Source organism: Corythoichthys intestinalis, chromosome 6, assembly GCF_030265065.1.
Source record: "Corythoichthys intestinalis isolate RoL2023-P3 chromosome 6, ASM3026506v1, whole genome shotgun sequence".
Taxonomy (NCBI): domain Eukaryota; kingdom Metazoa; phylum Chordata; class Actinopteri; order Syngnathiformes; family Syngnathidae; genus Corythoichthys; species Corythoichthys intestinalis.
This window is the reverse complement of record NC_080400.1, coordinates 18,302,620-18,324,890: the sequence shown is the minus strand read 5'-3', so window position 1 is coordinate 18,324,890 and position 22,271 is coordinate 18,302,620. Positions and strand designations below refer to the sequence as shown.

General features: G+C 39.3%; 10 non-coding genes across 10 annotated transcripts; all 10 read right to left on the bottom strand.

The window, feature by feature from the left end:
• Positions 1-419: 419 nt before the first annotated feature.
• On the bottom strand, positions 420-584 carry LOC130918262 (U1 spliceosomal RNA). The gene has a single exon (XR_009063708.1). It is a non-coding gene; the product is annotated as a U1 spliceosomal RNA (small nuclear RNA).
• Positions 585-1,578: 994 nt separating this feature from the next.
• LOC130918117 (U2 spliceosomal RNA) lies at positions 1,579-1,769 on the bottom strand. The gene has a single exon (XR_009063572.1). It is a non-coding gene; the product is annotated as a U2 spliceosomal RNA (small nuclear RNA).
• Positions 1,770-4,706: 2,937 nt separating this feature from the next.
• On the bottom strand, positions 4,707-4,897 carry LOC130918121 (U2 spliceosomal RNA). The gene has a single exon (XR_009063575.1). It is a non-coding gene; the product is annotated as a U2 spliceosomal RNA (small nuclear RNA).
• A 932-nt stretch (positions 4,898-5,829) lies between these two features.
• Positions 5,830-6,020, bottom strand: LOC130918119 (U2 spliceosomal RNA). The gene has a single exon (XR_009063574.1). It is a non-coding gene; the product is annotated as a U2 spliceosomal RNA (small nuclear RNA).
• Positions 6,021-7,427: 1,407 nt separating this feature from the next.
• LOC130918178 (U2 spliceosomal RNA) lies at positions 7,428-7,618 on the bottom strand. Its single transcript, XR_009063631.1, has one exon. It is a non-coding gene; the product is annotated as a U2 spliceosomal RNA (small nuclear RNA).
• Positions 7,619-9,056: 1,438 nt separating this feature from the next.
• Positions 9,057-9,170, bottom strand: LOC130918187 (U5 spliceosomal RNA). The gene has a single exon (XR_009063638.1). It is a non-coding gene; the product is annotated as a U5 spliceosomal RNA (small nuclear RNA).
• A 5,476-nt stretch (positions 9,171-14,646) lies between these two features.
• Positions 14,647-14,837, bottom strand: LOC130918118 (U2 spliceosomal RNA). Its single transcript, XR_009063573.1, has one exon. It is a non-coding gene; the product is annotated as a U2 spliceosomal RNA (small nuclear RNA).
• Positions 14,838-16,241: 1,404 nt separating this feature from the next.
• On the bottom strand, positions 16,242-16,432 carry LOC130918163 (U2 spliceosomal RNA). The gene has a single exon (XR_009063616.1). It is a non-coding gene; the product is annotated as a U2 spliceosomal RNA (small nuclear RNA).
• A 1,489-nt stretch (positions 16,433-17,921) lies between these two features.
• Positions 17,922-18,035, bottom strand: LOC130918186 (U5 spliceosomal RNA). The gene has a single exon (XR_009063637.1). It is a non-coding gene; the product is annotated as a U5 spliceosomal RNA (small nuclear RNA).
• Positions 18,036-19,625: 1,590 nt separating this feature from the next.
• On the bottom strand, positions 19,626-19,816 carry LOC130918176 (U2 spliceosomal RNA). Its single transcript, XR_009063629.1, has one exon. It is a non-coding gene; the product is annotated as a U2 spliceosomal RNA (small nuclear RNA).
• Positions 19,817-22,271: the final 2,455 nt, after the last annotated feature.

Here is a 22,271-nt window from a genome sequence, read left to right as displayed (position 1 = left end):
AAACTTTTGGGTTATGGAAAGGCATTTATCTTGGGACTGTTTTACTTTAGTTGTTGGGAAAGAGACATTTTCAAAGGATTGTATTTTTTGAAAAGTTAAGCATTTTCAAGCCAATGAACATTACTTTAAAACATGCATCCATACATCCAAACAATGTCTGACGGATTTCAATTTGGTAAACAGCTCAAATCTAGATAGAGCGCGAGTGTAATATACCTTTTTCAATACATGAAGTGGAATTCAGTGAAGAGGATAATTTATTTAACAACAGAAGGGGGTGCGCTGTCCCTGGAGTCACTACACAATGTCAAGTTCATGTGAGGAGTGGATGGGACAAGGGCCTAATCAAACTGCGGTCCTAACTCCAATTTGATGTAAGGTCCCTAGATTACACGTTTCAGATTATTTTTACAGTTAATCAGGGGAGAGCGCGAACGCAGTCCCCCACTACCAGAAATTATGCAGTCGAGATTCCCACATTTGGGGAATTCGCAGGGGTCAGCACAACCGGGAGTGCAATGGCTGAGCCTCACCCTGGGTGAACCACCTTCTTGATCATGGTGTCTCCCCTGCCAGGTAAGTATGAGTTGTACAGCGCTGCAGTGCCAAACTCTTTCGCATGCAGGCCATCTTCAGTCATTTGCTCGTTTGCTACACACTTGTAAAATAGTCATAAACACACTTCATGGACAAGGCAACTCTACCGCCGATCGGTTAATGTCCTACTTTTAGTCATTAAGTCAACAAAGTGACCTTTAAATCAGGATTTAAATATATGGGGAAAAACTCCCATCATGCATTGCTGCCCTTCCAAATGCCCGACTGACAGTTGTGCATGCGCTACTGAAAGCTAGAGCTGCTTTTCAAATGAGCATAACTTACTCAAAGCTGGAACCCCATCCCCCTCACTTCCTTTAGTTTGTTTGGTCAGGAATGCACACTGCTACTGAAATCTTGTGCTGTGCAGAACATTATTACACTCATTAAACATTTTTATGAAACTTTGGAGAGTGGATTTTTTTTTAAATGAGACGAAGCAGTTTAGAATGCAAACATAGTGTTACATTGGAAGGGGGCTGCCCTGCCCACGCTTGACCAGTGGCGTCACGGTTTAATGGCCTGTCTCAAATTAGAAATGCTGCGCTTCTCTTTAACGTATTTTCATAATACTCAAACAAAGCCATGGGATATGCTCAGATGTTCGGAGGGAAGCCTTGAGACGTAGGAATAAATATAATCATTTCCCTCTTCGTTTTTCTTTTTCTCTCTCTAAAGATGAAGATATATATAAATATGGACATAAATTCAACAGCTTTTATTTTCAGTAATGCACTGCTTATAACTCATCATTGGTATATATTTCTTTGCTTAAATACTATAGTTATTCAGGACATTTGAGGTTGTGGGTGGGGTGGGTTTATCTTGTTTGTAAATTTCGGTTTGTCTATATACATGGAAAAATTGAATAAAAATATTTGAAAGAGAACACAAGCACATGAACTGCACAACTTACTAAAAAGTTGCAGTTGTAGATGACATGAAGCTCAGCAGTGCCATTATTTGTTTTTCACGAGTAGTGGGGGGTGCACCGTTCCTGGAGGTACTGCAATACCAGGTCGATGCGTGGAGTGGACGGAGCAAGCCCCTATTCCATCTCCCAGTTCCAAAAATCAATTTAATATATGGTCCCCGGATAGGGGACGTATCAGATATTAAACTGATAAGAACAGATACTACACTTGATCTTAGCCAAAAGGCCGAGAAGCGATAAAAACAAACTGGCATGAAGGACGATTTCATTCCAGACAATATGAAGGTTGAGAAATGGTGACATACATTAAATGACGACAGCTACGCACTTTACATGGAAAAAACTTATTACACACATTTTCAATGAAACCAGGGGGAAAAAAATCTAATTTTCCTGCCTTTAAGTGAAATAAAAGCTTGGAAAATGTGAGGCTCTGTGAGTCATGTGACCTACTTTGGTCCAATAGGAAGGTAGTAATAATCTTAACTAGAGATGTCCCGTTCCATCGGCATCCCGATCGATCGTGTCCAATCACGTCATTTTCAAAGTATCAGAATCGGCAAAAAATATCGGCCATGCCTTTTTTTAATATATATATATATTTTAATTAAATCGTTTTCTTATTGTATTTAACATTACAGACATAAAGTATTACACTCATCCAGAGTCTTGAGTTTAGGTTTAACGTAGGATTATCAAAAATATCCCACTAACGGCGGCAATTAATTTATTAAAAAACGTGTCACGTTAAAATATTTATCGCTATTAGTATAGACCCTACCCCCCGACGTCACAAAATCACATGATCGCTGTATTGTTCCGCCCCCTTGTCCGTCATTTTGTGTCTGTATTATCAATGGTCTCAATTGATCGAGCAATTTATAATGCATTTCATGGAAGACCCGGTGCTTTCGGATGCCGTAAACTCACTGGATGCGTTGCATAAAAGGCGTTATGTGGAAAAGCTTCAGTTTATCCATTCGCCAGATCCATATTTGATGCCCAAATCGATGTTTTTCGACCCGCTGTCTTCGCCGTATTTGCCTGACATCTGCTAGCTACCCTGATATTTACAGCTATCTTGTCCACACAAAATCAGCCTATTCTCACCAAAGTTTGAAAAACTTTAAGAGCTTGGAGGCTTATAAATACTTCGTTGCTGGTTGGGTGAAACAGGTCCTCGTCCACGAAAATTCGGCAGGAATCTATCTTGTGTTTGGAAAGGTGAGTTACGAAATTTTCAATTCAAAATCTTTTGTTCTTGCTAACATGCACTGTCAAGTCTAATGTATTTCATGTCATTTGTCAATGGAGCTAGGGCTTTTAATGTTTATATGGTTTAGCGATAGCAATCTCACTACATACATACGTGTATGTTGTCGGCGATTAGCCTAGCAATGATCTTAATTGTGGTTGTCAGCCCAAAACCCTCTAAATATATATTAAATGTATCTTACCAGATATAAAATGACTACTACATAATCTGTGGTAATCGTTTGGAGCCCAGTTTTCTCGTCGAATTGCAGCAGCCCATCTCGCTCTCTCCTCTCCGGGTCTCTCGGAATCCGGTAGAACTTCAAGTCTCTCCGTCTATCTTCTCTGTTATTGCAACCGACCGCCACACACGCCTTCACCATTTTGATTATTAATGTTAACGAGCAGAAAAACACGCCGTAAATAGGAGGAATGTACATAGCCGTAACAGGTAAACACGATGTGTTGACGGACAATTGGGCGGCACCAGTCAGGAGGGCGGCGTTGTGACGTCACATGGGTAGGGTCTATATATACTGCACAGTCTGTAATGTCACCGTTTTACCTATATAGAGAGAAACGGGCAGCACAACATGGGCAGAGTGAACTTTGGCAGCCTTTGAAGTCTTTCTTCAATTGGTCAATACTTTACATGCCCTCCCCCTATACTAGATAACTTCATGGGATACAATATGGGGAAGAAAGCAAGGTGGCAATAGATCTGTTTCAATATCTTACTTTTTTTTCCCCCCAAAGCCGAGAAGATATATCCAATGGCAGCACGACGCACAGTCATGGTTTTACTTACCATCATGGTTCCACTCCCATCATGCATTGGGGCATGCCTGCAGTATCATTTACTGAAGGCTCAACAAATACACTAGATGGCAATATTTACTCACAATACACAAAGTCACAAGTCTTTCTATCCGTGGATCCCTCTCACAGAAAGAATGTTAATAATGTAAATGCCATCTTGAGGATTTATTGTCATAATAAACAAATACAGTACTTATGTACTGTATGTTGATATTCATCCGATTTTTATTCATATTTTTCTTAATGGATTGCCAAAATGTATATGATCGGAAAAAATTATCGGGAATGATTGGAATTGAATCGGGAGCAAAAAAAAGCAATCGGATCGGGAAATATCGGGATTGGCAGGTACTCAAACTAAAACAATCGGGATCGGATCGGGAGTAAAAAAACATGATCGTAACAATCATAATCTTAACCTATTTACAAGCATTTCACGGTTCTTAGAGGTGCAAATACTTCAATGAGGGATTTCCAATAATTATCCACACAAATCGTCGCTCAAACGTTGTACTGAAAAGCAAATAAACACTTGTCAGCTTCCCACATCAACCTTAGAATTTAGTTTTCTCACTAATAAATGTAAAAAAAATATTACTGTACAAAAGGTAATGTTTCAAACAAAGTCAACCGGTAAATGTCCTACTTTTCGTCATTACATCAACAGACTGACCTTTAAATCAGGTTTAAGATATGTGGGGAAAAAAATTCCATCAAGCATTCCAAATGCTCAACAGAGAGTTGCTCATACATTGTATACGTGCATGCGCTACTGAAAGCTCAAGCTGCTTTTCAAATGAGCATAACCTACTCAAAGCTGGAACCCAATCCCCCCAACTTCCTTTTGTTCGTTTGGTCAGGAATGCAGCACACTGCTACGAAATGTGCTGTGCAGAACATGACTTAACTCATTAAACATTTTCATGAAACCTTGGCGGGTGGAAAAGTATATATCGTGGGACAATGTTCTTTTGTTGGAAAAGTGACTATTTTAAATAAGACAAAACAGTTTACAACGTTAACATATAAACTGCACAGACCACTAACAAATTGAAGTTGTACATGACAAGTCAGCATTAATAATGTTTCTTTCACCAGCAAAGGGGGGTGCACCATTCCTGGAGGTACTGCAATACCAGGTCGATGCGTGGAGTGGACGGAGCAAGCCCCTATTCCATCTCCCAGTTCCAAAAATCAATTTAATATATGGTCCCCGGATAGGGGACGTATCAGATATTAAACTGATAAGAACAGATACTACACTTGATCTTAGCCAAAAGGCCGAGAAGCGATAGCATCAAACTGGCACAAAGGACGACTTCATTCCAGGCAATATGAATGTTGAGTAATGGCGACACACATTAAATGACAGCAGCTACGCACCTTACGTGGATAAACCTGTTACTACACTCATGTTCTATGATAGAAATCTAATTTTCCTGCCTTTAAATGAAATAAAAGCTTGGAAAATGCGTGGCCCTGTGTGTCATGTGACCTACTTTGGTCCAATAGGAAGGTAGCAATAATCTTAACCTCTTTGCTAGCATTTCAAGGTTCTTATAGGTGCAAATACTTCAATGAGGGATTTCTAATAATTATCCACACAAATCGTTGTTGAAATGTTGTACTGAAAAAGCAAATAAACACTTGTCAGCTTTCCACATCAACCTTAGAATTTAGTTTTCTCATTAATAAATGTAAAAAATATTAGTGAACAAAAGGTAATGTTTCAAACAAAGTCAACCGGTTAATGTCCTACTTTTCATCATTAAATCAACAGACTTGACCTTTAAATCAGGTTTAAAGATATGTGGGGAAACACATCCCATCAAGCATTGCTGCTCTTCCAAATGCTCGACAGAGAGTTGCTCATAGGTTGTATATGCGCATGCGCTACTGAAAGCTCAAGCTGCTTTTCAAATGAGCATAACCTACTCAAAGCTGGAACCCAATCCCCCCAACTTCCTTTTGTTCGTTTGGTCAGGAATGCAGCACACTGCTACGAAATGTGCTGTGCAGAACATGACTTAACTCATTAAACATTTTCATGAAGCCTTGGCGGGTGGAAAAGTATATATCGTGGGACAATGTTCTTTTGTTGGAAAAGTGACTATTTTAAATCAGACAAAACAGTTTACAACGTTAACATATAAACTGCACAGACCACTAAGAAATTGAAGTTGTACATGAAAGTCAGCATTAATAATGTTTCTTTCACCAGTAAAGGGGGGTGCACCATTCCTGGAGGTACTGCAATACCAGGTCGATGCGTGGAGTGGACGGAGCAAGCCCCTATTCCATCTCCCAGTTCCAAAAATCAATTTAATATATGGTCCCCGGATAGGGGACGTATCAGATATTAAACTGATAAGAACAGATACTACACTTGATCTTAGCCAAAAGGCCGAGAAGCGATAACATCAAACTGGCACAAAGGACGACTTCATTCCAGGCAATATGAATGTTGAGTAATGGCGACACACATTAAATGACAGCAGCTACGCACCTTACGTGGAAAAACCTGTTACTACACTCATGTTCTATGATAGCGGGAAAAAAATCTAATTTTCCTGCCTTTAAATCAAATAAAAGCTTGGAAAATGCGGGGCCCTGTGTGTCATGTGACCTACTTTGGTCCAATAGGAAGGTAGCAATAATCTTAACCTCTTTGCTAGCATTTCAAGGTTCTTATAGGTGCAAATACTTCATTGAGGGATTTCTAATAATTATCCACACAAATCGTTGTTGAAATGTTGTACTGAAAAAGCAAATAAACACTTGTCAGCTTTCCACATCAACCTTAGAATTTAGTTTTCTCATTAATAAATGTAAAAAATATTAGTGAACAAAAGGTAATGTTTCAAACAAAGTCAACCGGTTAATGTCCTACTTTTCATCATTAAATCAACAGACTTGACCTTTAAATCAGGTTTAAAGATATGTGGGGAAACACATCCCATCAAGCATTGCTGCTCTTCCAAATGCTCGACAGAGAGTTGCTCATAGGTTGTATATGCGCATGCGCTACTGAAAGCTCAAGCAGCTTTTCAAATGAGCATAACCTACTCAAAGCTGGAACCCCATCCCCCTCACTTCCTTTTGTTTGTTTAGTAAGGAATTCATCACACTGCTACAAAATTTTGTGCTGTGCAGAACATGACTAAAAGGGAAACGGGTCAGATACCAGCACAGTGGAAGGAGGCAGTAATAATTCCAATACTAATACCAGGGAAGGATTTGACAAACCCGGAAAATTACAGGCCTATAGCACTGACCTCTGAATTGGGGAAAAAACTATGGAGAGAATGGTAGTACAAAGGTTGAATCACACTCTGGAGTGGGACAAAAGTTTTAGTCAGTGTCAAAGTGGGTTCCGAAAAAGGAAGAGAAATGATGGAGAATATATACTATGTCTGGAATCCGAGATTAGTAGAGCCCGAGTGAATAAGGAAATGGTAATAGCAGTATTGTTTGACATTGAAAAAGCGTATGATATGTTGTGGATGGAGGGCTTCTTACTAAATTAACAAAATTGGGAATAAAGGGATAATTGTATAATTGGATATTGAGTTTTATGTTGAATAGAAAAATAGAAGTGAGGGTAGGTGCAGACTATTCTGAGAAGTACCAGGTGGACAATGGGACTCCCCAAGGGAGTGTCTGTCGTCCAATTTTGTTTAATATTATGATTAATGATACATTTGATGATGTTGGACCAGGAGTAGGGAGAGCATTGAACGCAAACATTATACTGAAGAAGTTACTAACAAGTTACAGTTATACACAAAACTCAGCAGAAACAATTTTTTTTTTCACCATCAGAGGAGGGTGCACCGTACCTGGAGGTACAGCAATACCAGGTCGATGCGTGGAGTGGACGGAGTAAGCCCCTGTTCTATTTCCCAGTTCCAAAAATCAATTTAATATATGGTCCCCGGATAGGGGACGTATCAGATATTAAACTGATAAGAACAGATACTGCACTTGATTTTAGCCAAAAGGCCGAGAAGCGATAACTTCAAACTGGCACGAAGGGCGACTTCATTCCAGACAACATGAGTTTGAGTAATGGTGACACACATTAAATGACGACAGCTATGCACATTACAAAGAAAAATACTGTTATTACACACATTTGCTATAGTAACAGGTAAAACAATCTAAATTTTCTGCTTTTGAACATCACAAAAGCTTAGAAAATGAGGGACCCTGTGGGTCATGTGACCAACGTTGGTCCAATAGAAGGGTAGCAATTAGGGTTGTTCCGATCATGTGTTTTTTGCTCCCGATCCCGACTTTGTATACTGTGACTAAATATTGCCATCTAGTGTATTTGTTGAGCTTTCAGTAAATGATACTGTAGTCATGCCCAAATGCATGATGGGAAGTGGAACCATGACTGTGCGTAGCGCTACCAATTGATATATCTTCTCTGTGATGGAAAATTACATAGGGTGTTACGAACAAGATCAATTGCTATCTTATTTCCCCATGCTATATCTAATCGCAGGGAGAGGGATTGCAAAGCTTTAGCCACTTAAAAGCAGGCTACAAAGGGTGGCAAAAATCACTCATTCTATGCAATCTACGCTGTCTTATAGCTCTCTATATAGGCAAATGGCGCCATTACAGATGGAGCGCGACAATGCATGAGTGAGTCGTGCAGCGCATCCATTAATTGTGTAAAATATTTTACCGTCATTATTGGGATAAACTTGATAACCCTTCCTTAAGCCTAAACCAAACACTCTGAATAAGTGTAACATATTATGTCTGTAACATTAAATACAAATAGAAAACGATTTAATTAAAAAAATATATATATATATTAAAAAAAAGGCATGGCCGATATTTTTTTGCCGATTCCGATACTTTAAAAATGACGTGATCGGACCCGATCGATCGATCGGGACATCTCTAGAACTAGCAATAATCTTAACCTATTTACTAGCATTTCAAGGTTCTTAGAGGTGCAAATACTTCAATGAGGGATTTCCAATTCCACACAAATCATTGTTGTTAAAATGTTGCACTGAAAAGCAAATAAACACTTGTCAAATTTCCACATCAACCATAGAAATTATCTTTCTAATAAATGTAATGCATATTAATAAACAAAAGGTAATGTTTCAAACAAAGTTGACCTCTGTTCTTTGAAAATGTCAACCAAAGCCTGCATTAAAAATTTGACCCAAGCATTGTAGGTTTCCCAGTAGGGCAGCCACAAACGATTACTTGCTAGTTGACTAATCGGCAATTATTTTTCCAGTCAGTTGAGAAAATAGGACATGTCGCGGTTCCCCGAGCAAAATCAGATGTTTTGAATTAAAATTCATTTTAAAAAGTTTTCCAACCACTTACAACACATATAATAGTTACTTCCTGTACTGAGTAAATGCATTGTTAGCATTTACCAGAAACTTGCAATCATTTTGTTTTAACATAGAAAAGAAGCTCCGCTCTCGCAGAGCATCAAAAAATTGAATAAAACTCTTGTTGTTCCTCCCCACGGAAATCTTTAGTAAAAGGCGAAAGATTTATACGATCTGAAGAGAAACAAGAGTGTACTGGTGAAAATGTGATGAAACAGGCTAAAAGATTATCCTCGATGGCATTTTAGCACATGGTCTCAAGCACTACAAGCCACTGGGGCGTTTCCTGTCAGCCTGACCAGCCAATCCTGTTGCAGCAATAGTGACAGTGATTCTTGTCATAACAATGATTTAATGCGTCTGCTGAGTACAACTGCATGATTCCAAATGTTCAACAGACTGTTCTCATACGTTCTGAATGTGCATGTTCTCCGACTTAGAAATGATGGGCTTGTTAGAAATTTTCATTGTATGTGCTTGACCACTGTGAGAGACAATATCCAGAAAAAAAGCAAAAATCACAAGTGTACGATTTGTTAAACTATTTGTATCATACTGCTACAAATAAGTATTTGAACACCTGTCTATTAGCTAGAATTTAGAGCCTCGAAGACCTCTTAGTGGCCTTTAAAAAGACCACTTCCACTTATTCTCCTAAATAAGTGGAGTGGAAGTGGACTTCTTGATTCTGACTTTTCGACCTGTTGGAGGAAGATAGCTGCATATAATCACCTGTCCACCCCATACAATTGAGTAGACTGAAATTCCTAACATGGGCAAGACCAAAGTGCTGCCCAAAACATCAGCCACAGAATTGCAGACCTCTACAAGGCTGGACAGGGTTACGGGGCAATTGCCAAGCCAAGCAATTGTCAAGGTGATATAAGATCCACCGTTGCAGCAATTATTACAAAATGGAAGAAAAAAAATGACTGTCAATCTCCCTCGGACTGGGGCTCCATGCATGACTGACCTCGTAGGGTCTCAATGGTCGTAAGAATGGTGAGGAACCACCCAATAACTGTACAGGAGGAGCTGGTCAATGACCTGAAAGCAGCTGGGACCACCATTTCCAAGATTATTGTTGGTATTACACTAAGACGTCATGGTTTAAATTCATGCATGGCATGGAAGTTTCCCGTGCTTAAAGAGCATATGACACGGGAAAAAAAGTCTAAGATGTCATTATTATGTGAATTAGAATCATATTTTGAGACGATTCGACTATATACAACAATTTAGCAAAGCACAGATGACAAGAAATTAGTCTTTTAATCTGCCGGTTAGCCACGCCTACCATTATAGGGCTTTAGCGTCCCCAACAGGTGGATGACGTCAGCGGTAGACTGGGCTCATCGATTTTACTATTCAGCCCATTGAGGGGAAATTATTCAGAACGAGGAAAACGCGACGAAGAATGCCGCAAAATGTCATTGTTTCAGTCTCTCTACTCCAATATTTTTACAGGATATTCTTTTTACCCAAGTATTTTTCCCCAATAGCTATATAAATGGCTTGAGAAGGACCAGTCAGCCCGTTGAGGGGGAACTATTCACAACGAGGAAAACGCGACGAAGAGAGCGGCAAAATGTCATTGTTTCTGTCTCTTTACTTCAATATTTTTACAGGATATTCTTTTTACCCAAGTATTTTTCCCCAATAGCTATATAAATGGCTTGAGAAGGACCAGTCAGCCCATCGAGGGGGAACTATTCACAACGAGGAAAACGCAACGAAGAGAGCGGCAAAATGTCATTGTTTCTGTCTCTTTACTTCAATATTTTTACAGGATACTCTTTTTATCCAAGTATTTTCCCCAATTGCTAAATAAATGGCATGGTCATGACAAATAACAGTCTTGTGCTGAATGGAATATGAAATAATAAAAATGCATTTATTTAGGACATGGCAAAATTACTCCATAATGGTCAAAACTGTCGACTTCACCTTTACTGTTGCACCTCCCGAACGATATTTTATGACACCTAAATCGGACATATGTCATTTCCCTTCCCCGGCTTCGGAGAATGTAAACAAACCAGAAGGCGTGACAGCTAGCCGACATGCTAACCCGAACCGAGTGATGTTTCAAAGTCTTCAAAGCGGAAAATCACACATAGCTATCTTGGATTATTTGACATGACGACCCGGTTGTCGAATGTCTTAGCGGATCGGCAAACCGCCCGGCGGAGAGCAATTTACAGTTCGTTCCCCGGAGGAGGGTGGCTGGAGCTAACGCAGCTAACGTGCTGCTGCTAATGCATTAGGAGAGCTTTTTACATGCCTATCAATGATCAAACGTAAGTAGTCCTTCATTTAAAGGAAGTTTGTAGTGTTTACTTTGTAATCGCTGTATTCGTATTTGACATAATACAAAACAAGATGTTTACTCACTTCCTTGTAAGTCCAATGGTCCCACAGTAAATATCCACGGTGAATGGGAACCTTTTGAAACTCCAAAAAGGCGCATACGCCTCTCCCTCATACAGAATGATTTTTCTGCAGCCGTTTGGCTGGCGTGATGCGAAAAATAAACGTATTAATCCGCAAAATCAGCTGAATCCTTCGTCCTCATACACAACAGTACACTGTAGCGTGAAGAGGACGTCTTCTACCGTACACGTCACAGGGCCCTCCTCCTTAATGCAAGACCGAAGCCGGAAGTCACTCATTTTCCTGGCGCAGGGTTAAAAAAACTAAATCAATATAGCGATCGCTTCCACACACATCCAAGCGGTCCATATCATTCAGGAGCATAAAATACCGCGTGTATTATGAAATAAACATGCTTTTTCGTGTCACAGGCACTTTAAACAAGACATCCAGGCCCGTTTTAAGTTTGCCAATAACCATTTGGATGATCCAGAGGAATCATGGGAGAAAGTCAGGTGGTCATATGAGAACAAAATTGAACTTTTTGGTCTCTATTCCACTCATTGTGTTTGAAGGATGAAGAAAGGTGAGTACCTATCCCAAGAACACCATTTGTACTATGAAGCTTGGGGGGTGGTAGCATCATGCTTTGGGGGTGTTTTTCTGCATATGGGAATACACGACTGCACTGTATTAAGGAGAGGATTATCAGGGCCATGTATTGTGAGATTTTGGGGAATAACGTCCTTCCCTCAGTTAGAGCATTGAAAATGGGTTGTGACTGGGTCTTCCAACATGACAGTGGCCCAAAGCGGACAGCCAGAATAACCAAGGAGTGGCTTCATAAAAAGTATATCAAGGTTCTGGAGGGGCCTAGCCAGTCTCCAGAGCTAAACCAATTAGAAAATCGTTGGGTGAAGCTAAAACTCTTTTTCAGTGACAGCCTAGAAACCTGATTGATCTAGAGAAGATCCGTGTGGAGTAGACATATGCCGATTACCGGTTTCAAGGTATACAGTTGTATGAAAATGTCAAGGTTTCAAAACCGCAAAAAAATTCGGTTATACCGTCACTAAGGTATTAGCTATTTTTATGTCCCAAAAATGCAGGGGGAAATCCCTCCCCTGCAGCTGTAAAGCTCAACCCCCCCCCCAGCTGTTGCTCAGTGTCAGTGTCAGCTGTACAACACGATGACTGGGGGAGTCGAAATTCCTGAACTTTTTCCCCCATCGAAGAAAACGAGATCGCTGGTATAGGAATACTTCGGCTACAGAAAAGTTAGATGGCCGCGGCTTAAAGGAGGAGGGCCAACCGACATGTAAAACATAATTGCGGAGGGTGGCTGCGGAGGAGGCAATTCCTGATTTTGCATTTATACAAAATTAAAGGTTAGTAAACACTGTCATAAACGTTTCCCACCAGCTACTAGAGTTAACTCCAGTGTGTTTAGTGTGTCTAGTGGTGGTACAACATGTTTTTTTCTCTCTGGCAACTGCCTGTGTTGAGAAAGAGTATGCGTATAATGCAAACATGATACGAGTCATACACACATGCTTTTTATGGAAAATAATTAGTGGTATATTTGTACTAATGGGAGTAATGTTGAGCTGTGGCTGTGGGTTTAGGCCAAGGACTGCATCTATTTTAATTTTATTTAGAATATTTTTTGTTCTTTTATTTGCGTGAACTTAACATTATACTTATGTTCCAATTTGCTAATATGTTTTGAAAAATAAAAATCCTGTTCAATTATTTATTTATTTTTTTTAACTGAAGGAGATAGTACCTTTTCTTGTAGGCACTGTCTAACTGTTTGCATTATTCTAACACACTCGATATAATAAAAAAGACATTTAACCATAGTTTAATATTATAAGAATTATAATATTAAGTTATAATAAACAGCCACACTCCTCACAAAGCAGGAGGCCAGCGCTGAGTCATCAGTACATTCCATATCAGCCCTGCCTGATAAGCAAAGGTAAAGACGCCGCCGTCATCTCTTCAGTGGGGCGAAGACACCCCGGCCTACCAAACCAACACCCAAGAACAAAGAGAACCGAGTTTGATAGCGCGGCGCCTCTCAGACGTCAAGGCAGGCCCAACCTCCCACCTCAGTTGCCTTTGCAACCACGACCCAGCGACGAAAGGTGACGCGAGAACTTGACCGCCCAAACCCGCAACAGAAGAATTATCTTAAAACAACATCCTTTGCCTGGCCCACTCCACCGCAGCCTTCAAAAGTCTGAATGTTAACTAAGCGTTGTAATGTTTTCTCAGGAACCTTTTGTTGGCGTGTGATAGGGTGACCTTGACTCTCCGCCAGAGTGTTTCTCTTTCGCCTTGCCGTTTTGATCGCTGTCTATCTGAATAAATTGTCAACTTGTTTTCGGTGAGCCTTCTTTAAACCTTTCAAAATGGAGTCGGTACAAAGGGTTAAGACTAAGGTGAACGCCCGGAGTTTGGCCTTCTGGCCGGAGTGTCGGCAATACCGTGATACAGTGAAATTTTGGCTTAAGATTATCATACCGTCAGAATAACATACCGCAAATGCCTAGTGTGTAGCTGTGGTGCAAAATCCCTGCTGTCATCTTAGCAAACCTGGTGAAAAGTTACAGGAAACATTTGACCTCCGTAATTGTAATCAAAGGCTACTGTACCAAATATTAACATTGATTTTCTCAGGTGTTCATATACTTACTTGTAGCAGCATAATAGAAATAAATGGTTAAAAAATCATACACTATGATTTCTGGATTCTTTTATTTTATTTTATTTTAGACCGTCTCTCACAGTGGACAAGCACGCACCATGAAAATTTCAAAACTGCCCATCATTTCCAAGTTGAACTTGCAAAATCGCAGGGTGTTCAAATACTTATTTACGTCACTGTACACGTCTGTTGGGCAGAACATAACCATACAAAGTTTTCATGAAACTTTGGGGTATGGAAAAGCATTTATCATGCTAAATTTTCATGGATGTTTTACTTAATTTGTCGAGAAGCTAACTTTTTTTTAACAAGTCCAATCAGTTTGGAACGCAAACATAAACTGCCTAACAACTTGCAGTTGTAAATGTCTAGTACTGTGCAGAACACGACTACACTCATTTAACATTATCATGAAGTGGAAGCCCATTTATTGTGGTACTACGATTTTCTTAATTTTTGGGGGAAATTGGCTTTTTTAGAACTTGACATATGTGTTTAAAACCAAACATATAGTCTGCTTAACACATTGCAGTTACATAAATAATGATTACCAGGAGTGACATTATATTTTTTTCACCAGCAGAAGGGGGTGCACCATTCCTGGAGGTACTGCAATACCAGGTCGATGCGTGGAGTGGACGGAGCAAGCCCCTATTCCATCTCCCAGTTCCAAAAATCAATTTAATATATGGTCCCCGGATAGGGGACGTATCAGATATTAAACTGATAAGAACAGATACTACACTTGATCTTAGCCAAAAGGCCGAGAAGCGATAACATCAAACTGGCACAAAGGACGACTTCATTCCAGGCAATATGAATGTTGAGTAATGGCGACACACATTAAATGACAGCAGCTACGCACCTTACGTGGAAAAACCTGTTACTACACTCATGTTCTATGATAGCGGGAAAAAAATCTAATTTTCCTGCCTTTAAATCAAATAAAAGCTTGGAAAATGCAGGGCCCTGTGTGTCATGTGACCTACTTTGGTCCAATAGGAAGGTAGCAATAATCTTAACCTCTTTGCTAGCATTTCAAGGTTCTTATAGGTGCAAATACTTCAATGAGGGATTTCTAATAATTATCCACACAAATCGTTGTTGAAATGTTGTACTGAAAAAGCAAATAAACACTTGTCAGCTTTCCACATCAACCTTAGAATTTAGTTTTCTCATTAATAAATGTAAAAAATATTAGTGAACAAAAGGTAATGTTTCAAACAAAGTCAACCGGTTAATGTCCTACTTTTCATCATTAAATCAACAGACTTGACCTTTAAATCAGGTTTAAAGATATGTGGGGAAACACGTCCCATCAAGCATTGCTGCTCTTCCAAATGCTCGACAGAGAGTTGCTCATAGGTTGTATATGCGCATGCGCTACTGAAAGCTCAAGCAGCTTTTCAAATGAGCATAACCTACTCAAAGCTGGAACCCCATCCCCCTCACTTCCTTTTGTTTGTTTAGTAAGGAATTCATCACACTGCTACAAAATTTTGTGCTGTGCAGAACATGACTAAAATGGAAACGGGTCAGATACCAGCACAGTGGAAGGAGGCAGTAATAATTCCAATACTAATACCAGGGAAGGATTTGACAAACCCGGAAAATTACAGGCCTATAGCACTGACCTCTGAATTGGGGAAAAAACTATGGAGAGAATGGTAGTACAAAGGTTGAATCACACTCTGGAGTGGGACAAAAGTTTTAGTCAGTGTCAAAGTGGGTTCCGAAAAAGGAAGAGGAATGATGGAGAATATATACTATGTCTGGAATCCGAGATTAGTAGAGCCCGAGTGAATAAGGAAATGGTAATAGCAGTATTGTTGATATTGAAAAAGCGTATGATATGTTGTGGATGGAGGGCTTCTTATTAAATTAACAAAATTGGGAATAAAGGGATAATTGTATAATTGGATATTGAGTTTTATGTTGAATAGAAAAATAGAAGTGAGGGTAGGTGCAGACTATTCTGAGAAGTACCAGGTGGACAATGGGACTCCCCAAGGGAGTGTCTGTAGTCCAATTTTGTTTAATATTATGATTAATGATAAATTTGATGATGTTGGACCAGGAGTAGGGAGAGCATTGAACGCAAACATTATACTGAAGAAGTTACTAACAAGTTGCAGTTATATACAAAACTCAGCAAAAACATTTTTTTTTCACCATCAGAGGAGGGTGTACCGTACCTGGAGGTACTGCAATACCAGGTCGATGCGTGGAGTGGACGGAGCAAGCCCCTATTCCATTTCCCAGTTCCAAAAATCAATTTAATATATGGTCCCCGGATAGGGGACGTATCAGATATTAAACTGATAAGAACAGATACTACACTTGATCTTAGCCAAAAGGCCGAGAAGCGATAACTTCAAACTGGCACGAAGGGCGACTTCATTCCAGACAACATGAGTTTGAGTAATGGTGACACACATTAAATGACGACAGCTATGCACATTACAAAGAAAAATACTGTTATTACACACATTTTCTATAGTAACAGGTAAAACAATCTAAATTTTCTGCTTTTAAATATCACAAAAGCTTAGAAAATGAGGGACCCTGTGGGTCATGTGACCAACGTTGGTCCAATAGAAGGGTAGCAATTAGGGTTGTTCCGATCATGTGTTTTTTGCTCCCGATCCCGACTTTGTATATTGTGACTAAATATTGCCACCTAGTGTATTTGTTGAGCTTTCAGTAAATGATACTGTAGTCATGCCCAAATGCATGATGGGAAGTGGAACCATGACTGTGCATAGCGCTACCAATTGATATATCTTCTCTGTGATGGGAAATTACATAGAGTGTTACGAACAAGATCAGTTGCTACCTTACTTTCCCATGCTATATCTACCCGCAGGGAGAGGGATTGTAAAGCTTTAGCCACTTAAAAGCAGGCTACAAACGGTGGCAAAAATCACTCATTCTATGCATTCTACGCTGCCTTTTAGCTCTCTATATAGGCAAAATGGTGCCATTACAGATGGAGCGCGACAATGCGTGAGTGAGTCGTGCAGCGCATGCATTAATTGTGTAAAGTATTTTACCGTGAAACACTTATTTGAAAAATTAATTACCGTCATTATTGGGATAAACTTGATAACCCTTCCTTAAGCCTAAACTAAACACTCTGAATAAGTGTAACATATTATGTCTGTAACATTAAATACAAATAGAAAACGATTTAATTTAAAAATATATATATATATATATATATATATATGTATATTAAAAAAAAGGCATGGCCGATATTTTTTTGCCGATTCCGATACTTTAAAAATGACGTGATCGGACCCGATCGATCGATCGGGACATCTCTAGAACTAGCAATAATCTTAACCTATTTACTAGCATTTCAAGGTTCTTAGAGGTGCAAATACTTCAATGAGGGATTTCCAATTCCACACAAATCATTGTTGTTAAAATGTTGCACTGAAAAGCAAATAAACACTTGTCAAATTTCCACATCAACCTTAGAAATTACCTTTCTAATAAATGTAATGCATATTAATAAACAAAAGGTAATGTTTCAAACAAAGTTGACCTCTGTTCTTTGAAAATGTCAACCAAAGCCTGCATTAAAAATTTGACCCAAGCATTGTAGGTTTCCCAGTAGGGCAGCCACAAACGATTACTTGCTAGTTGACTAATCGGCAATTATTTTTCCAGTCAGTTGAGAAAATAGGACATGTCACGGTTCCCCAAGCAAAATCAGATGTTTTTAATTAAAATTCATTTTAACAAGTTCTCCAACTACTTACAACACATATAATAGTTACTTCCTGTACTGAATAAATGCATTGTTAGCATTTATCAGAAACTTGCAATCATTTTGTTTTTAACATAGAAAAGAAGCTCCGCTTTCGCAGAGCATCAAAAAATTGAATAAAACTCTTGTTGTTCCTCCCCACGGAAATCTTTAGTAAAAGGCGAAAGATTTATACGATCTGAAGAGAAACAAGAGTGTACTGGTGAAAATGTGACGAAACAGGCTAAAAGATTATCCTCGATGGCATTTTAGCACATGGTCTCAAGCACTACAAGCCACTGGGGCGTTTCCTGTCAGCCTGACCAGCCAATCCTGTTGCAGCAATAGTGACAGTGATTCTTGTCATAACAATGATTTAATGCGTCTGCTGAGTACAACTGCATGATTCCAAATGTTCAACAGACTGTTCTCATACGTTCTGAATGTGCATGCGCTACTGAAAGCCGAAGCTGCTTTTTAAATGAGCATAAGATACTCAAAGCTGGAACCCCATCCCATTTACTTCCTTTTTTACCTTGTTTGGTCAGGAATGCACACTCCTAATGGCGAACCGCACGCAGGCTATTTTTAGACCGTGACGTCGCATCGTAAAGCGGAAGTAAAGCCGAAGTGGGACATTATAGACCCGCCCTCGCATAGACTCAACGTAAAAAGTGCTACTTTTCTCCGGTAATCTTTCAAAAACAAACATGCCGATCACGCATTGCTTTTTTGGAACTTGTAGAAACGACTCTAGACATTACGACCATGAAGGATGTTTTCTTCATACGTTCCCGGAAACCAAAAACTCAGGAGGAAAAAATGTGAAGACCAATCAACTTGCGCAGACTTTAACACCAGCTCGGCGAATCCATTCACGTTTCATGTGCAGTAAACATTATGTTGGGTTGACATGGTCTTTCAGAGGACAAAGAGGTAAGACGTTTTTATATTTTTAACTTCTTTTTTTAGCGTAACGTTGTGCCGTACTGCTTCTGTCTGACAATGAATGACCTCAAAAGAATTACATTGGTATCTGACTGCCACTGTTACCGTTTCTGTTATATATATATATATAAAAAAACAACTTTAGTAAGGGGGAAGTGTAAAGAAATTATAGGATTAAGATGTGTTAGCAATGAAAAAATTAAAAGTGTTCGTTGGCTGTCACTGAGTAGCATTTGCGACCGCTACACAAAGCTAACTAAATTACCCCCAAGAACGGTAAGAGACGTAGGACAACCAGAGGATATATAAGAAAGACAGGGCTGATGGTAAAGGATAGCTTGTTGAAACCGGAGAATGTAATTGTCAGTCGCGTCGATAAAAAAGCTAAAGCTATGCTTAGGTCGGCTCGTTTTTTTCGTCTTTTTCAGCCTTCGACACTAAAGCCATCTCTTTAACTGAACATTTTGATGTTCTTCCACATCTATGCCAGTCAATTTGGCACCAGGCACATCATTTTCGGAGAGAATTGGTAGGTGTAGCGCTGTAAACATCTCCTTCGTACACGATTTCCATTCATTTCCTTTTAGGGACAAACGGTGGCTTGTCCTAGCTTTGTCCCAGCTTAGCAACAGTAGCTAATGCCATGAATATTAATGAGCGGAAGTGACGTGTTGCTTGCAGTACGCCATTACTTGTTTGCTCTGCAGAACATGGCGACACAAGAGTTTCATGAAACTTTGGGGAGTGGAAAAGCATTTACGGCAGGAAATTGTTTTGCTTAACTTGTCAAGAAAATAATTTCTTAAACAAGTCCAATCAAATCAGAGCTCAAAGAGAGACATTAATTTTTTCACCAGCAGAGGGGGGTGAACCATTCCTGGAGGTACTGCAACACCAGGTCAATGCATGGAGTGGACGGAGTAAGCCCCTATTCCACCTCCCAGTTCCAAAAATCAATTTAATATATGGTCCCCGGATAGGGGACGTATCAGATATTAAACTGATAAGAACAGATACTACACTTGATCTTAGCCAAAAGGCCGAGAAGCGATACCTACAAACCAGCACGAAAGGCGACTTAATTCCACACAAAATGAGTTTAAGTAATGGTGACACACTCGGAAATGATGACAGCTACACACTTTACACAGAAAAACTCAGACTACACACATTTACTATAGTAACAGGGAAAACGATTTTTTTTCCTGCCTTTAAATTAGAGATGTCCCGATCGATCGGGATGCCGATCACGTCATTTTCAAAGTATGAGAATCGGCAAAAAAATCTCGGCCATGCCTTTTTTTTAATTGTTTTTTTTTTTTTAAACAAATCGTTTTCTAATTGTATTTAACGTTTCAGACATAATATGTTACACTCATCCAGAGTCTTTAGTTTAGGCTAAAGGTCGGGTTACCAACTTCATTCCAATCACGGGCTGCACGACCCACTCACACATTGTCGCGCTCCATCTGTAATGACGCTGTTTTACCTAAACAGAGAGATAAAAGGCAGCATAAAATGAGTAGAGTAAATTTTGGCAGTATTTGGAGCCTTTTATTAATTGGCTAAAGCCTTACAGTACCTCTCCCTACAATTAAATATATCATGAGAAGCAATGTAAGCAAGGTAGTTATTGATCTTTTTCTTAACACCTTGTGATTTTTCCCAACGCAGAGAAGATATATCAGTTGGTAGCACTACGCACAGTCATGGTTCCACTTCCCATCATGCATTTGGACATGGCTACAGTATTATTTACTGAAAGCTCAACAAATACACTAGATGGCAATATTTAGTCACAATATATACAGTCACAAGTCTTTCTATCCATGGATCCCTCTCACAGAAAGAATGTTAATAATGTAAATGTCATCTTGAGGATTTATTGTCATAATAAACAAATACAGTACTTATGTACTGTATGTTGAATAGAGCTGGGAATCTTTGGGCACCTAACGATTCGATTACGATTACGATTCAGAGGCTCCGATTCGATTATAAAACGATTATTGATGCACCCCCCCTCCTTTTTTTTTTTTTTTTTTAACATTAAATGTTTTGTACATTAGATCGAAAATTGTTCAAAAATCCTCTCAGGCTAAACCAAACTACTATTTCAGTATCAAGTTAACATATAGCAGTAAACAAATATACAAAAATAACAGTAAATAAAAAAACTCCAGTCCCCATTCTGTAACAGCAGCTTTAAACTACATTCAATTAATTTAATGTTGTGAATCAACTATTAAAGTTGTTAAAATTGCTCCCGTTATTCCATAATTTCCCTTTTGTCTACTTTCGACATGTGAAAGTTTTAAAACTATTATAAAGATAGATTCTAGTCAATATTTTACCGATGTAGGAGTATTTTAGATAAAAAGTTAATTAGGTTTGCTTGGAAGGTTCGCTACAACAGCCTTGCAGGGAAGTGTACTGCTTTAAGATGGCGGCCGTTAAACGGCCGCCATCTTAAAGCCATCTTTTTGTAGATGTGCTGCTCACGCTACCGAATCAATGGTCCATCTAGTCATATATAAATTATATCTACCATTACTTTATGTGGATGACGTCCTTTGTAGCAGCTTTTCGGCAGCAGTCAGGTATGTTGTTGTGTTTTTTTTATCTCTTGGCATGAGTTGAGCTAGAGCCGTGAGTTGAGCATTGGCATTACCCGAGGGGCCGGGTAATGAGAAGCATGATGTTTAGCTACTCTCGCTGCGTTCTTCCTCGTTGCGCCCCGAAGACCGCGCGGCGCGCTGAGTGTGTTGTACTTCCGCTTTACTTGGCATATTTCAATAATCGGAATTTGGATGTTTGTGAATCGTTCTCGAATCTTCCACGGCCGAATCGCGAATAATCTAAGAATCGGAAATTTTGCACACCCCTAATGTTGAATGTATATATTTGTCCGAGTTTTATTCATTTTTTTTCTTAATGCATTGCCAAAATGTATATGATCGGGAAAAATTATCGGGAATGATTGGAATTGAATCGGGAGCAAAAAAAAAGCAATCGGATCGGGAAATATCGGGATCGGTAGATACTCAAACTAAAACGATCGGATCGGGAGCAAAAAACATGATCGGAACAACCCTACTTTAAATATATATTAAGAGCTTGGAAAGTGCAGGGCTCAGAGGGTCATGTGACCTACATTGGTCCAATAGGAAGGTAACAATAATCTTAACCTATTTACTAGCATTTCAAGGTTCTTAGAGGTGCAAATACTTCAATGAGGGATTTCCAATAATTATCCACACAAATTATTGTTCAAATCTTGTACTAAAAAGCAAATTAACTACTGTCAGCTTTCCACATCAACCTTCGAAATTACTTTTCTTTCTAATAAATGTAATACACATTAATAAAGCAAAAGTAACGTTTCAAACAAAGTTGACCTCTGTTCTTTGAAAATGTTAGCCAAAGCCTGCATTAAGAAGCTGACCCTAGCACTGTAGGTTTCTGAGTGGGGCAGCCACATACCATTACTTGCTAGTTGACTAATTG